At 34.5% G+C, this 16,436-nt stretch overlaps 1 pseudogene across 1 annotated transcript; it reads left to right on the top strand.

Annotated features, from left to right (window-relative positions):
- The first annotated feature begins 8,959 nt into the window (after nucleotides 1-8,959).
- Nucleotides 8,960-9,424, top strand: LOC309846198 (large ribosomal subunit protein eL30 pseudogene; annotated as a pseudogene). The gene has a single exon. The product of its transcript is annotated as a large ribosomal subunit protein eL30 pseudogene (transcript).
- The last annotated feature ends 7,012 nt before the right edge of the window (nucleotides 9,425-16,436 follow it).

The following is a 16,436-nucleotide window of genomic DNA, read 5'->3' on the forward strand; positions in this document are numbered from 1 at the left end:
AATGAGTATGTGTAAGGTGCAAAACATTGTTAAGTACTCAACTAGCCTCATGCTAGGCAAATGTAGTGGTGTAAAGAAATCCATATTCACATTACTGAGCTGATTTTCAATTGCTGTGTCTCTCAGAAACATCTCTCTATAAAGAAGAATGATGTGTGTTTTAACTTACTTTTGTATTTTGCTTCCAAAATAATTTTATATAAGTGGTTATATATAAAGATGTCTACCTTTGTTTGGTTCCATAGTGATATCTAAACATAATCTTGTAGGTAACATCAATAAGTTTATTCCTTACAAATAGCAGAAATCTATTTGGAAAATCAGGAAAAGCTCATTATCTTTTAAACACATTTTCCCTGAAAAATAAAGAACAATATAGAGTAAAATTTAGAGGAGTGAGTTCCAAGAAAGAACCTTGCTCTAGGCAAGTTCTAAGAGAGCAAAAGAGTATGTGTTCCCATCTGCTGGTGGTGATGCAATTTATAAAAACATATTTAGCAATCACACTGATACAATGTATTAACAATTCAGAAGTTCTTTACTTTGATTTACCACTTCTACATTTTCACATCTACTTTAGAGTAATACAAACATGTGGACACAGCATGAAAAGAATATTTTTTCCTACAGTGTCTGCAATAGGAAAAAAAAAAAATGAAGTGACTTAAATGTCCATTGGTTGAGGAGGGCACTATAAAATAGTGTAAATCTTTAGTATGGACTATCATGAAGCAGTTTACAAAAAGGGGGTGATTTATTTATTTATTTATTTTTAAAGATTTTATTTATGAGAGAGAGAGAGAGAGAGAGATCATGAGCAGGGAGAAGGAGAAGGAGCTCTTCCCTCCCCCAGAGCAGGGAGCCTGATGCAGGGCTCGATTCCAGGACCCTGGGATCATGACCTGAACTGAAGGCATATGCTTCACTGATTAAGTCACCTAGGTATCCCTATTTTTTTTTTTAATGGAGTGATTATGTCAATGTCTATATGGAAAAAAAAAATTGAACAATATTCAAATGTATATCTCACATGGATCAGAGACTTAACAGTAAAAATGTAAACGAATGAAGTTTCTAGAAGAGAAAATATCTCCATGACCTTGACATAAGCAAAGATTTCTTTGACAAAAATTACTATTATTAAAACAGTAAAAAGAAACTTTCTGATCATTAAAACACAATTAAGAGAGTATAAAGCAAATCAAAGAGAGGAAGAATATATTTGCATATATATCTAGGAATGACTCAGATGGAATGTATGATGATCTCCCAGAAATTATTAAGAAAATAACAGACGCTATTGAGAGGGAAAAAAGAAGACTGGGAAAAGGCACTTTACAAAAGAGGATTTCTAAATAGCTAATACAAAAAGAAAATGGGACCAATATAAGATTTCAGGGTACTTAAAGTCAAACCTACATAAAATATTACTACATTCTCACTCGAATGACTACACACATACACACACAAAAGAAAAAACAGTTTAAGAAGCCGCTGTTAAAAAACAGTTTAAGATAAATAAATAAAAATCTTAAAAAAAAAAACAATATCCATAGTAGCTTCATGTACAATTGCTAAAATGTGTAAACAACACAAATATCCATCAAAAGTAAAATGCGTAAAATGTGGTTATATGTTCATATAAAGAAATAGAATAGTGGGATGAAATAAAAACTACTACTCATAGTAGTATGGATAAATAGCCAATTAATGCTAAACAAAGGAATTCTGACACCAGAGTGCACATCTGTTATGAATCCACTTTTTTAAAGATTTTATTTATTTGACAGAGATCAGAAGTAGGCAGAGAGGCAGGCAGAGAGAGAGGAGGAAGCAGGCTCCCTGCTGAGCAGAGAGCCCAATGTGAGGCTCGATCCCAGGAACCTGAGATCATGACCTGAGCCGAAGGCAGAGGCTTTAAGCCACTGAGCCACCCAGATGCCCCATATAAATCCATTTTTAAAAGCCATCAAAATAAACTATGATGATTTCAGTAAGAATGGTAGTTACCTTCAGGGTATCCTGACTGAGAGAATCCTGATAGTATTATTTGGGGTGTTGGTAATATTTTAATATGAAGCCACCTGATGGGTTGGTTTCAAGTTAATCTTCATTTCTAAAATTATACTGTTGGGGCGCCTGGGTGGCTCAGTGCATTAAAGCCTCTGCCTTTGGCTCAGGTCATGATCCCAGGGTCCGGGTCCTGGGATCGAGCCCCACATTGGGTTCTCTGCTCAGCAGGAAGCCTGCTTCCTCCTCTCTCTGCCTGCTTCTCTGCCTATTTGTGATCTCTGTCTGTCAAATAAATAAATAAAATCTTAAATAAAATAAAATAAAATTATACTGTTGTATTTTTAACATTATTAAATTTTACAATGTGAACTTCATAATCAGAAAAAGAGAACAGGAGTTATCTCTATATATTTTCATGGAAATATTTCTAAGATATAGTACAAAGCCCAAAAGTAAATTGCAAAATAATGGGGCACCTGGGTGGGTTAAAGCCTCTGCCTTTGGTTCGGGTCATGATCCCAGGGTACTGGGAGGGAGCCAGGCTCCGGGCTCTCTGCTCAGCAGGGAGCCTGCTTCCCCCTCTCTCTCTGCCTGCCTTTGCCTACTTCTGATCTCTGTCTGTCAAATAAATAAATAAAGTCTTTGAAAAAAAAAAGAAAAAACTGCAAAATAATACTTACAGTATGAACCCATTTACCTAACCATCTTATCTCAAAAAACTGAAACAGCGTTATATATTTGAATGTATAACTTTCATTTCTGTGACTAAAAACAAATATTTTTCACTTATAGAGTAATTCCAGGTATTTTTAACCATAGTCTAAGCCAGATGATTCTTATTGGGCCAGTTTTTTTCTTATAGTCTTAGGCTGACAAAATTAAATGGAAATATTTTCCTAGGGTCAAGTTTACTCCAATAGAAATGACCTGACCAAAGAATTTTGCCTCTTCAAATAAAATTTAATTACCTTGTTTAATAAAGTATTCATTTTAACCATGTCAGGGTAGGGGCTTGAAATAGTGAAAAACATGCTTTTGCCCTTCTTTTACTGAAAGACCAGAGGATTGTCATGGCTACTAAATCCTCTATCTGTGTCTTATCAGTGCTAATGTTACAATCAATTCAAGGACCAATGAGTTATAAACTGAGTTCCAGTGAAGAAAGTGTGAAAATGATCAATCCTTTTTATGATGAGTCACCAAGTATTTATCTATCACTAATCTTGTGCTTAATCCTTTTCTAGGCAGCCAGAAAAGTAATGAGAAAATAAAGACATGGTTCTTTCTATAAACAAAATAATAATTCAATTCCAAAGAGATCTTTTTGGTAATATCTTTTCTAACTTAAAGCACCTACAGAAGGGTCATCTGTCAAATTGACAGATTAAATTATAATCCAGACTGGGAAGCTAGTGATAAATATATACTTATCACTTAGGATACTTACGGGATTATTAGGCTGATAAATCTTTGTTGGGATTATGCAAAACAAAAAGTGATATAAAATTGGTTATGTTACACTTTGATGACTTCGAAGGAATTATTGTGAAAAAGTAAGAGTAATGGATATGATGACTTGATTTGGTTCAAAATTAAAAACGGGACTCTTAATCTTTGCCCATCACAAATTCACAGTCAATTTTGAAAATCCCCAAGACTTTGCTGATGTAATAGCCTTTGTACTGAGTAGAAAGTATATGTTATAGTACTGATGAAGATGAATAAACTGATAATAAAAATAGTAATTTCCACAGGATGTCACTTGACCAAGTTCAGACAAGTAGAAAGTAAGACAACCGAAATACAAACATAGTTTTATCTTAACCCAAATTCATACCATTTCTCTCACCTCAGAATTCCTTCTATCTAGTTCCATAAAAGTATTAAAAAATTGGTTCTGCATAAAAAATAAACTGATGTAAATATATTACCTATTATGTCACTCAAAGTCTCATGTAATTGACAACATTCATCATTTTACACCAAATAAACATATATTTGCACTGTCCAAAGTATATTGCTTCTGTCAGATGAGTCAGGTTTTCTCCTAAATTTACTTTTTTGTCTATTCTCTCCAGGCATACACAGCCAACTCTGAAGCAAGAAATAGGATATGTTAATATTAACAATGCCATTCTATTTCCTCTTCTGTCCTATCTAGGTATTTGTTCAATGAACTTGAAGTTGCCTGAAGTTACTCTTCAGAAGATTTGAGTTGAACTTAAAAGCAGAATAACTGAGTAACTGAATAGCTACAATTAGTAAATACAGACGAAGCTTCAATGACTATGAGCCAGATACAAGTCTATCTCTTATTAGTCAGTGTGAATAGAATGTATTTGTGGTTCCGGCTAGCAGTGATGAAGGAAAAAAAAAAATTACTTGGTTCACAATCCAAAGAATAATAGAACTGAGAGGGATCTCCAGAGATGAAGTATGTCCTTCGACATCTAGGCTGTCTTCATCTAAAGTATTCTAGACAGACGGGCATCAAACTTCTCAAATATCTCCATGGAAAAAAAGACCCTGCCATCATTTACTTTCAATCTTATGTGTTTCCTCAGTGACTTTCCCACTGAGATACTCTCCATGAAGCTGTCTGATTTCTTCATTCTTGCCAATTTTCTCTTCTAGACTTCTGTCTAAGCAGACTGTGTTTTCCAAGATCAGTACTGATTCAGCCTGTTATTTCTGCTTTATGCTTCTGAGCACCAAGGGCTATGATTTTAGCACATGGTACATTAGTGTTCTAAACACCATTGAGAAGAAAACAAGGCCCCAAAGGGTGAAGGCATTAATGAAAACAACGAGCATTTTAGTAAGAAGACCAGGGCATTTAAATCCAGTGTCCCAGAATGATATATAACATTGCCAACTGTAGCAAGCATTTCAAGGATCGATTATCTTTTATAAGTTGTAAATACAGGTATCATTTCCATTCATGCAAAATTCTTTAGACAGCAAAATATGGAAATGTTTTCTAATTTAAATGGTAAAAGAAGAAGAAGGCAAGAGACTGGAATCCTTGCCATGCTCAGCCCTAAAACAGAAGATCCTCTGTTTGGGCAACAGTGCTGTGGATATAGCCAAGAGACTGTTTTGGCACAAAAAGGAATATATCAGCATTACCAGTGCCAGTTACATTCCATTGCCTTTAGTTTCCTGGCTGAGTACATCTGTGTGTTTGGGGGAGGGGAAAAGGCAAGAGGGAGGCAGAATCTGGCAGCCATTTCTCTTCTCTACAATGTCCTTTTTAGTATCTAAATGAGAATATGCTTATATTTCATCATCATTTTGCAGTTCTAACTATTGGGAATATCAACATTGAGAGAGTTACCACAATATTGCTGAACAGAGCTATTACTCTGTTTATCTAAAGTCAAGGAAAGAATGAAAATGATTGAATGAAACTTTGATCATTCTGATGTTAATTTTTTCATCGAAGTTCTGCCCCTCTATTGTTTGAGAATAACAATAAAAAAAAAAAAAACCACCCTGTAGTAGTTCAAAACAAGATTTTTTTTTAATCTCACATCCCTCTGAAGGCTGACTCAGCTCACCCAGGGAGTTCTTTCTCGAGATCCGCCATGCAGTTGAGGGAAGATGGAGGCTGGTCGTATAGTCATTTGAAGGCTTGACAGAGTTGGAAGTCCAAAATATCTCCCTTCCACGACTGGCAGTTGATGCTGGCTTTTGGCGAGGCTCTTATTTGGGGTTGATTACTGGAGCACCAATATGTGGTCTTCCCACGTGGCCAGGGCTTCTTCCAGCATGGCAGCTGTGTTCTGACAGGGAGTATCCTAAACATGAGCATTCCAAGGGAAATGAATCTGTCAGCCTCTGACAGTCTGGACCCAAGAACTGGCACAGCACGATTTCTGCTGAATCTGATTGTTCAGAGCAGTCACGGAGATCTCCCAGAATCAAGACCAGGGAGAAGGGCAAAGACCACCCCTCTTGGATGGGTGGAGCATCAAAGAATCTGTGGCCATCTTTAATCTGCCATTCTTTATAAGCATATTTGGGGAGTCTCCTTCTAGTTAAGTAGCTAAAATTGTCGGTGCATATCATTAAGATGTAATATAAAAGACTCCACAGGGCACCTGGGTGGCTCAGTGGGTTGGGCCGCTGCCTTCGGCTCAGGTCATGATCTCGCGTCCCGGGATCGAGTCCCGCATCGGGCTCTCTGCTCGGCGGGGAGCCTGCTTCCTCCTCTCTCTCTCTGCCTGCCTCTCTGCCTACTTGTGATCTCTCTCTGTCAAATAAATAAATAAAATCTTTAAAAAAAAAAAAAGATAAAAGACTCCACAATTTACGATGTGCAGAGAAGGAAGTGACTAAACACAATATATTTGTATCTTGCCAGTAGGAAAAGAACATTAACAAAATTAGTATAATTTTGTTTACTCCCGTGCTCGCTTCGGCAGCACATATACTAAAATTTTGTTTACTCCAATTTCTCTTCACTCATGGAACTAATTTTTAGAGAACTGACCGATGCTTCCGTAGAAGACATTTCTCTTATTGGCCCACAGTGAGCAAAGGTGTTAGGAGTATGCAAAGAAGAGGTGGGGATCCTTTTAAGATAGAAGCATACTTAGTCTCTGTTTATTGTTCTCTCTTTATAGCACCACTCATGGCAGAAGTAAATTGTGTTTGCTTCAGATTAACCTTAATTTTTATAGGGCACATCATTCTTTAATTCTAGATTCCCAGTGGTTTATAAATTGAATTATATGTGTTAAAATTATCCCTATATCCCTCTACTCTTACAATGACCTCTATATCCTACAGGAGCCCTCTTCCTAGTAAGTCCCCTATGGAACCCAGGTCATGTTCAGTATAGTCGGTTTCCTAGTCTTTTGCATTCTAAGTTAAGTTTCCTTGATCCATTTTCCAATTTCCATGAGCAGGGGAGGCAGAAACCATTTCTCATGATTAGTTCAAACTCTCAAAGAATAACATTCTCTTGGCCAATTATTCTGAAAATGTTGTGTCTTTTTCACCCTGTTTTACTTAGCACCATGTGGATTAGAGTAGTTTATATGCTTCTATCAGGGGAACGAAGAAAAATACATGTGTATACCTAATATGCTCAGGAATTAAAGTATAACAATATTCAATGTACCTTGAAGGTCTTACTATATAAAAGCATTCGAGCAAAGTAATGGAATATTCACCACCACAGTGATGGGCAGACATATGTAAACCCTTTTCATGTTATCTAGTATGGATACATACTTTGGAGGTGAGTGTTCATGAGACCATCTACCTCAAGAAGAACCTGCATTCCCTTAAACCTCTATTTGCAGGAAACAATATTGACTGTCTTTTGTAACCATTTCAAAGTGTATATTGATCACATGTTTTTTTCTTACAGATGCAGGCTTATTTAAGGCCATTAAAGGTTGTTCTCTAATTCTGTAAATGTGAACAGTAACAACTAAACAAAACGCAAAGTAAACAAAAATGCTAAAAACAACAGAATCACTAAACATTAAAAAAAAAGGCAACAACAAACCTAAGTTAAGCAGAGTAAGATGTAACTATATCTAAACCAGTTAAGTGTTTCACAGAGTATTTAACAAGATTATTGGAAACATACTCAATCTTTTGAAAAGTAAAAATCAAATAAAACTTACATCTAAAGGTTTGTACTAGATTCCTTTCTTTGTCATACCGGTTTAATATTATTTTGGGAATGAGTTATTGCTACATTCTGCCTGTTTGTTTTTTTTTTCCCAACAGGATAATACTATTTATCTGCCTAATAATGACAAATAGATTTCATCTCATGTGACAACTCTAATCAGTTGATAGAGGCAGTGCTGCTTGAGGCAGTGTTTTGTGAACAGTTCCGAGGCTATGTCTGGACTCCACAGGACAAAAAGTTCTTGATATCATCCAAGGGCATGGTGGAGGAAGTTAGTAACTAAGTGAAAGGTATCAGTCATCCTTACATCATCTGCAAAGAACCATGGACAGGGATTTAGCCCCGATGTTTCAAAAGCCCATTGTGGAGCTAGTCACTGCCGGACTCCTATTAACTGGCTTAAAGTAAACAATTACCAAATGAACAAACAAATAAAAAATAATGAATTGTGACTTTTTGAAAATATATGTGAAATGGACACACATTGAGGATACCAATGGTATGGATGGAAAAAAGAAAGAGAGTCCTGATAGGCTACATCAACAAACGTGTTTTTCATATACTTCAGGAAACATTATAAATGTGGCAAAAAGATCTAATATGTAATCTGGATTTCTTATTAAATCTGCTATCACTTTACCAAAATATGTTTTCTACAGTATCAAATATTCTCAACTAGACATTTTCTCCTTAGAAAATCATGGTATTAGAATTTTAGAATTCTAGAATTTAGAATTCTAGAACAATATTTTAATGTTTGGAATATTTTCTAACTACATCAGGCATCATATTATTAAGAAAACAATCATAATATTGTGATAGTAACATTGAGTCATGAGGGTGTATTCACTTGTGTGTCTCCTTCAATAGTTTCTGAATTCCTTGATGTCAAAGTCACAGTCTTTATCTCCACATTCTCCAGAGAGAGGGAGCAGCAAGTGTTGCACTTTTAATTCCCAGATCAGCAGCGATGAGAGCATAGCATTATTTACACTCTTTCCAATAGATTCTGCTTAGCTCTGTCAAGATCAAAGCTAAGCAAAACTCTCCTTTCTCACCACTTTGTCATCCTTACCCTTACAGGCATGAAAATGGAAATTCTTCCCTGTTATGGGAAGATAATGTTGCTATGGTTATAAAGGTAAGGTAGATTTATCAAAATAATTTGAAACATGATTCTCCATTATGGTTAGTGATTGCAGGGACAGGTTGACATGAAAACACTCAACTTTTTTTTTCTTCTCTCATTTGCTATTTCTTTAATTTCTATATAAAAAGCTTCATGTCCTTTCCTTTCTCTCTCCCGGCCATTTTGGCAGCTGCTCTTGGTTGGGGCCGTCCCGCACCTAAGACAGGAAGATGGTGGCCACAAAGAAGACGAAAAAGTGGCTGGAGTCCATCAACTCCAGGCTCCAGCTCGTTATGAAAAGTGGAAAATACGTGCTGGGGTACAAGCAGACTCTGAAAATGATCAGACATGGCAAAGCGAAGCTGGTCATCCTCGCCAACAACTGCCCGGCCTTGAGGAAATCTGAAATAGAATACTATGCCATGTTGGCCAAAACTGGTGACCATCACTACAGTGGTGATAATATTGAATTGGGCACGGCATGTGGGAAATACTACAGAGTATGCACGCTGGCTATCAATGATCCAGATGATTCTGATATCATTAGAAGCATGCCAGAACAGACTGGTGAAAAGTAAATCACATGGAATTTTTCTTTAATAAAACTGGCCACAGTTTGTTTAAAAAAAAAAAAAAAAAGCTTCATGTTGTACATACTAACAAAACTCTATCTCCAGGATGATTAGGTATGCTATAATTTGGAAATTTATGAGTTATATATTTCATGTATTATATGTACATATATCCTGATACTGACTACATATAATATTTTTCCTCTAGAAGGCTTTGGATAGGGTAGTTGAAATGAGGGAGAAGAGGGAATTCATGTTGACACTGTCCATAACCTGTTCTTTCTTCAGTATGATCGTGTATTTTAAGTCTTAATGATCCTATCATATCAAATTCATGATATACCATTTTAGAAACCTAATGAGAATAAAATCCTTGGCCCATAATAATGTAATAATAATAAGCTTTACACGACAACTTCACTGTTTGAATTATAGTGATAAAGAAAGTGAACCATCTCTCTCTCTTTTTATCCTCTTGCCTCAGCAAGATGGAATAACCTTTCATTTTCTGAGAGTGCCCTCGTTTTATCAGACAACCAAATTCCTTTCAATCTCTCAAACTTTCCCAGGAAAACAGAAAATCCATTTTTTTCCTCTTTACCCTGGTTTTCTATATATATTATTCTCCAGCCCACAATTTATATTTCATTAAGGAGGTATATTTCTATGAGGTAAATTGTGTTGATACTCTTATTCGAATTAAAAACAGCACTCCCTGGCATATTTTCACCTGAAAATCGAAGGCTATATTGCACACAGTTCAAACAGCTTCTGATGAAATGTAATAATCTTACCTAAGAGTAGAGAATATTCACAAGTACCTAGTAAGAACATAGAGATTTACAAGTAATTTACTAAATTAAAAATCTTTACCAATTAAAAAATTAAATGTCCTGAGTGATCTGTGTTTTCCCCTACATGATCTAGCTTTTCTCCAAACTTGTGCTTGCCTGTATTACAATTGTGAAGAGAGATTCTGATATACACTGATACTCTTCTTTCCCCATCCCTGAATATTTCAAGTTCTTTATTTTTGGGGTATATCATAATATTCTACTTTTTCACCATTCCCAATACCCATGAGCAATTGAACCCAAGTGACTGGTTCTAAACAAGGACTTGTGAGTGAACAATGTGTTTATTTTGGCTAAGGATTTGTTTCCCTCTTTGAGACATTCTAGAACCCTCTTCTTCCATTTAATACTCTGATCAGCAGCATTCAAGATAGTCTGATTTGTCATCCTAGATCTTTCGATTATTATAATGAACAGATCCTTTTGCCCACCAACAGTGGACATGTAACATAGGAAGGAAATATTATCTATAGTTTTAAGTCACTAAAATTTAGGACTGTTTGTTACCACAGAGTCATTTACTAAATTGAATTAATGCAGAAGCAAATCTTAGGGGAATAAGTATAAAACACCCCTGGAAACTATAGATCCTGATAAGCTTACAGAGGAGGAAGGTGTGTTTTTTTAGAGGAGTATAAAAGCAGGATTTAAGTAGTATACTTCTAGGATTTACTGAAATAAAAGAGAAATTAAAACCACATAACTTTTATATGAAATGATTACTAGAAGGTATAATTGGTGGCTAAAATCAATCCATTCTCAAAACGGATTTTGACAGAGGTCACAGAAGAAAGTTTATGGTGCCTGTACGCCCTCTTGAAGGCATACAGCCAAGAGACTGTAAACCTTAATATAAAAGGACCATTTCCTTCAAGAAGACCAGATGCCTGATCTGATTAAGTACAACAAGTGCAGGAAGATTATCAAACCATTAGACAGATTAAAAAAAAGATTAATTGAAATGAATTTATAGTTTACATAAATGAAGTACTTTATATAGACAACTTCTTGGTCAAGTCAACAAACTAAATTCAAATTTTATAATGAATTCTATTAATTACTGAAACTTATTTTTTTGTTTTAGCAATTTGTGACATCTATTATCTATGAGATTTTATAAGTATATGCTACCATTTCTTTCTAGGTTTTCTTTTCTCATTATATGTACCTAGTAGCATATGAAATTTTATTGTGATAATAACTGAATTATTTTTATGGACATTTGATATCATAAAATTTATTAATTGTATTTTATTAAACATGATAAACCAAACATTTTTGAATATCTTCTAATTTTATGTTAGGAGAGTGTGACCCAGTATATATTATAAAACACTTAGCACTTGATCTCAATTTTTATGTTTTAAGTATTTTCCAAAAATGAACTAATCAGCACAATGATTTCCTAGACTCAAATAGGAAGAAAACACATTGTCAAGGTACAAACCGCTATTAATAAGCGTATTTCAAACTTGTTCCATAGTTACAGATATATTAATAATGAGTTAATACACTCTTGGGTCATCAAAAAAAAATGAAGATGGGTTCTACCATTCAAAACCAACCTCTTTCTTCTTAATCACATACTAATCTGCATATGTAAGAGACCATTAGATAAGCACCATTCAGCATCGGTGGAGAAATGGAGTGTTCCCCAACCCCCTACATCATTTTGTGTTGGCTGAAAGGAAAATTATCATTTGACCAGTGTAACCTGCACATGGCTGCTGTAACAATGAAAGCCCCTCAGGGTTACCCAACATCCTGCTTTCAGAAGATCAGTCCTAATTAGCATGAAATATTCTGTATTGTACAGGACCCCAAGATAAAACATCAACACATCTACTTAGCATGCATCTCATTTTTTTTTCCCTTCCACGTATCATTTGTAATTTGGCTAGTGAGACAAGGTAAATTTGGGCATCAAATTTAAAAGTAAGAGAATAATTTTTTCTTTCTTTTAAATGATATTATAGCAATCTTTTTTTAAATTTATTTTTTATTTTCAGCATAACAGTATTCATTATTTTTGCACCATACCCAGTGCTCCATGCAATCTATGCCCTCTATAATACCCACCACCTGGTACCCCGACCTCCCACCCCTCGCCCCTTCAAAACCCTCAGATTATTTGTCAGAGTCCATAGTCTCTCATGGTTCACCTCCCCTTCCAATTTCCCCCAACTCCCTTCTCCTCTCTAACTCCCCATGTCCTCCATGCTATTTGTTATGTTCCACAAATATAGCAATCTAGTATATTTAAGAACAATTACTAACATATAATATTCAAGATATGAAAATAAGCATACAAATGTAGTCCAACAACTTAAGTCAATTCCCAGTTCTATTATTGTTTAGTCTGGGTATAATTTTCAGTTGAATTCACATGTCAGGGTAGCACATGGAAGGGGAGATATACAAGGCGTTTTTAGTATCACCAGCATGCTGTCAGTTCTAGAAATGAGACAAAATCTACATAGGGTGGAGTTTGATTCTTATAAATAACAAGATAAAATAATAATGTGAAAGTTTCCAAGAAAATAAAAATACACCTCTTTTTAAGATTTCTTCCCTCCCTCCCTCCCTGCCTATCTCTCTCTCTCTTTCTTTTTTTAAGAGCAAAAGAGAGAGCATGAGTGGGGGTAAGGGCAGGAAAGGGAGAAGCAGACTCCCCGCTAAGCAGGGTGCCCAATGTAGGGCTCGATGTGGAACTTGATGTGGGGTTCAATCTCAGGACCCCAAGATCACGACCTTAGCCAGAGGCAGATGTTTAACCAACTGAGCAAGCCAGGCACCCCTAAAAATAGGCCTTCAAAACATTTCATGGCAGATGACTTCAGGAATGGCAGAGTGAGGACTTTAATCATAGTTCTCCCACAAAAACAGTGAATATACTGGCAAAAAAAAAAAGTAAAAAAAAAAACCAGTAACTCAGAACTCTGGAAATTAGCTAAAGCCACAGAACAAGTAGAAATTGTTTATCAAAGAAAAACTACTGAACCTTAGTAAGACAGCAAGATCTATGATGTTTTAATCCCCTTTTACTATAATATAGTTACACAGTAATTGGCAAAAAAAAAAAAACCTGTTTTTCAGCCAACAGAGAGGACTGAAAGCATTTTGAATTTTGTTAAATGTATCATCCCCAGAGCAGAGTCAAAATTGTGTCCAAATCTGCAGACCCTTCGAAAAGATCTATTCTGGAGTGTTACGACTTTGATTTGACTCAGAGTTCAGCAAAGGGAGAGGATAAGGAAAGTTCATATTGTGAGCATATTACCAAAGCAATGAAAAACTTGCTTGCAATATTATTGGTATGTAAGGCTGTAATCTTTGCCAGGACTTTAAAAGGAAATATTTGTGAACTAGATGACCATTGGGAACTCTGAAAAACTCTCACATAGTCCTAGGGATCTAAAAAGCTGTGCACATGGACAAGTCTATGAACATGTCCAGGAAAGACCAGAGAAAATAGAAGGCCCACACATCTATTGTAGATATTGAGATGCTATGTAAGGAGAAAGTGAAAGTAGTGCTGTGTAATAAACAGTCTGAAATTTGAAGGCATGCCTTCTCACACACATCCCTTTAACAGATTTAAAGACCCAAAGGTAAAGCGTTTAAGAAAATCTTCTAACCAATTCTGAGAATCTGATTTAGAAAACCTTCTAAGCAATCTCTGATGAAATTTTATTAACCTTGCACAGACCATAGAAATCAGGTTTAAAATTAAAGTAAGAACTTAAAAAAAAATTCTAGTAGATGTCAGTGACTTTACATTGCAAAAAACATAAAATGTAGAATTTCTAGAATTCGTCTAGAAAAATCACTAAACATATAAGCAGCAACAACAGAACAATACATAACACAATGAATAAAAACAACAACAAAAATTCCTGGTGGGTGAGGAGAGATCTAATGCCAAAGCTGTTATATTATATTATCTAAAATGTCTAGTTTTCAACATAAAATACAAAACCTAAAAGAAAAAAATAAAGAAGTATGCCACATATAAAAGAAATTTGAGTAGTTGATAGAAAATTAAAGCAATAATTATAACACTGTGCTCATAGGTTTATAATATGTAAGGATATAATTTGCATGAAAATAATAGTACAAAAAAGGGCAGAGGGAAGAGAATCATATTGGGTCAAAGTTTTATATACTATTGAAGTTAAGTCACCATTGATTTGAACTAGATTGTTTAAGTTCAGGTGGTAATTATAATCCACATATCAATTCCTGAGAAAATAACCAAAAGAAAAAATACATTTATATAGAAAAGAAATATACACATTTAAACAACACATAAAAAATGTGTATTTAACACTAAAGGTCATAATAATCAAGGAATATATGAACAAAAGCCACATAGGATGTAGAGAAAATAAAGAGCAAAATGTGTGATGCTAATGCTATCATATCAATAATTATAATAATTACAGTAAATGTAAGTGGATTAAATACTCCAAAAGATAGAAATTTGAAAAATGGAATAAAAATAAACAAACATGATACAATTACACAAGAGATAAACTTTAGCTGAAAAGACACAGATTTTTGTAAAGATATCTATCTATATATCTATCTATCTATCTACACACACACTCTACAGTATATACACTCTGCTTTCCTATATATATAGCAGTAGTAACTGTTATGGTCTGAATGTTTTTTTCTCTCATTCATGTTGAAAATTCAGGTTGAAATCCTAACCCTTCACAATGATAGTATTCATAGGTGATGTGTTTGAGAGGTGCATAAATCATGAGAGTAGAACCCTCATGAATGGGATTAGTGACCAGTAAAAGGGGCTCCAGAGAGATCCCCAGTCCCTTCCTCAATACAGTAAGTCTGCAATCAAAAGGGAACCCTCAGTTGAACATGCTGAATCTCAAACTTCCTGCCTCCAAAACCATAAGAAATAAATTTTCTGTTGTTTATAAGCTATTTAGTTTTTGTGATTCTCTTATAGGAGTCCAAATAAACTAAACAATTAAAACAGAGCTGAAATGGCTATATTAATTCAGATGAAATAAACTTTAAAACAAAAGATGTTTCTATAGATGAAGAGATTAATAATGATAAAAGGATATATATATATATATATATATATATATATATATATACACACAGCTCTCCAAATTACATTAAGCAAAAACAGAATTGAGGGAAAAATAAACAATTTACAGATAGCAATAGGAGATCAGCAGGATATAAAAAATCTGAAAACACTATAATTAGAGCCAGTAGACATCTATAGAACACTACTCAACAAGAGCAGGATACACATTCTTTTCAAGTGTATATAAAATATTATCCAGAATATAGACCATATATAATGACATAAAACAACCTTGATAAACTTAATTATTTGAAATAATAAAATGTACATTTTGACAAGATATTAAATTGAAACCAACAACAGATAAAATTATGAAAACTAACAAGTATGTGGATAATAAGCCATCCACTACCAAATAAACAATAGGGCAAGTAGGTCAAGAAATAAATGATAAGGAAAATAAGGAAATACCTTGAGAAGAATGAAAAACCAAAAACACAACTTACCAAAAGTGATGAGATGGCAGCTAAAGGAGTGTTTAGATGGATATTTATATGTCACCTCCTGTATTAAAAAAGAATAAAGATGTCATATCAATAACCTAACCTTCCAATTTAAGAAACCAGAAAAATAAAAGCAAACTAACTGAAAACAAACAGAAGGAAATAACAAAGAACAGAGTGGAAATGAATAAAATAGAGAATAAAAAATAGAGAAAAACAACAAACCCAAAAGTTGCTTATTTTAAAAGATGAACAAATTTGACAACTCTTTCACTAGACAGACCAAGAAGTCAGAAGATACAAATTATTAACATAAAAAATGAGAACAGAATTCTTATAACCTGGCATAGAGAGATTAAAAAACAATGATAAGAAAACCATGAACAACTATCAGATAACATAAACAAAAAAAAATTCTAGAAAGACAAAAAGGATGGAAATTGATTCAAGGTTAAATAGATGATATGACAGACCATAATAAGTAAAGAGATTGAATTAGTAATTGAAATATTTCCTATAAAAAGTTCAGGACCAGGTGGCTTCACTAATGAATTCTACAAAACATTTAAAGGAGAATGAATGTTAATTCTTTGAAAACTCTTGAAACAAACACCCCACCTCATTGTATGAGACCACTCTTACACTGG

This window comes from Mustela nivalis, assembly GCF_964662115.1.
Source record: "Mustela nivalis genome assembly, chromosome: 13".
Lineage (NCBI taxonomy): Eukaryota > Metazoa > Chordata > Mammalia > Carnivora > Mustelidae > Mustela > Mustela nivalis.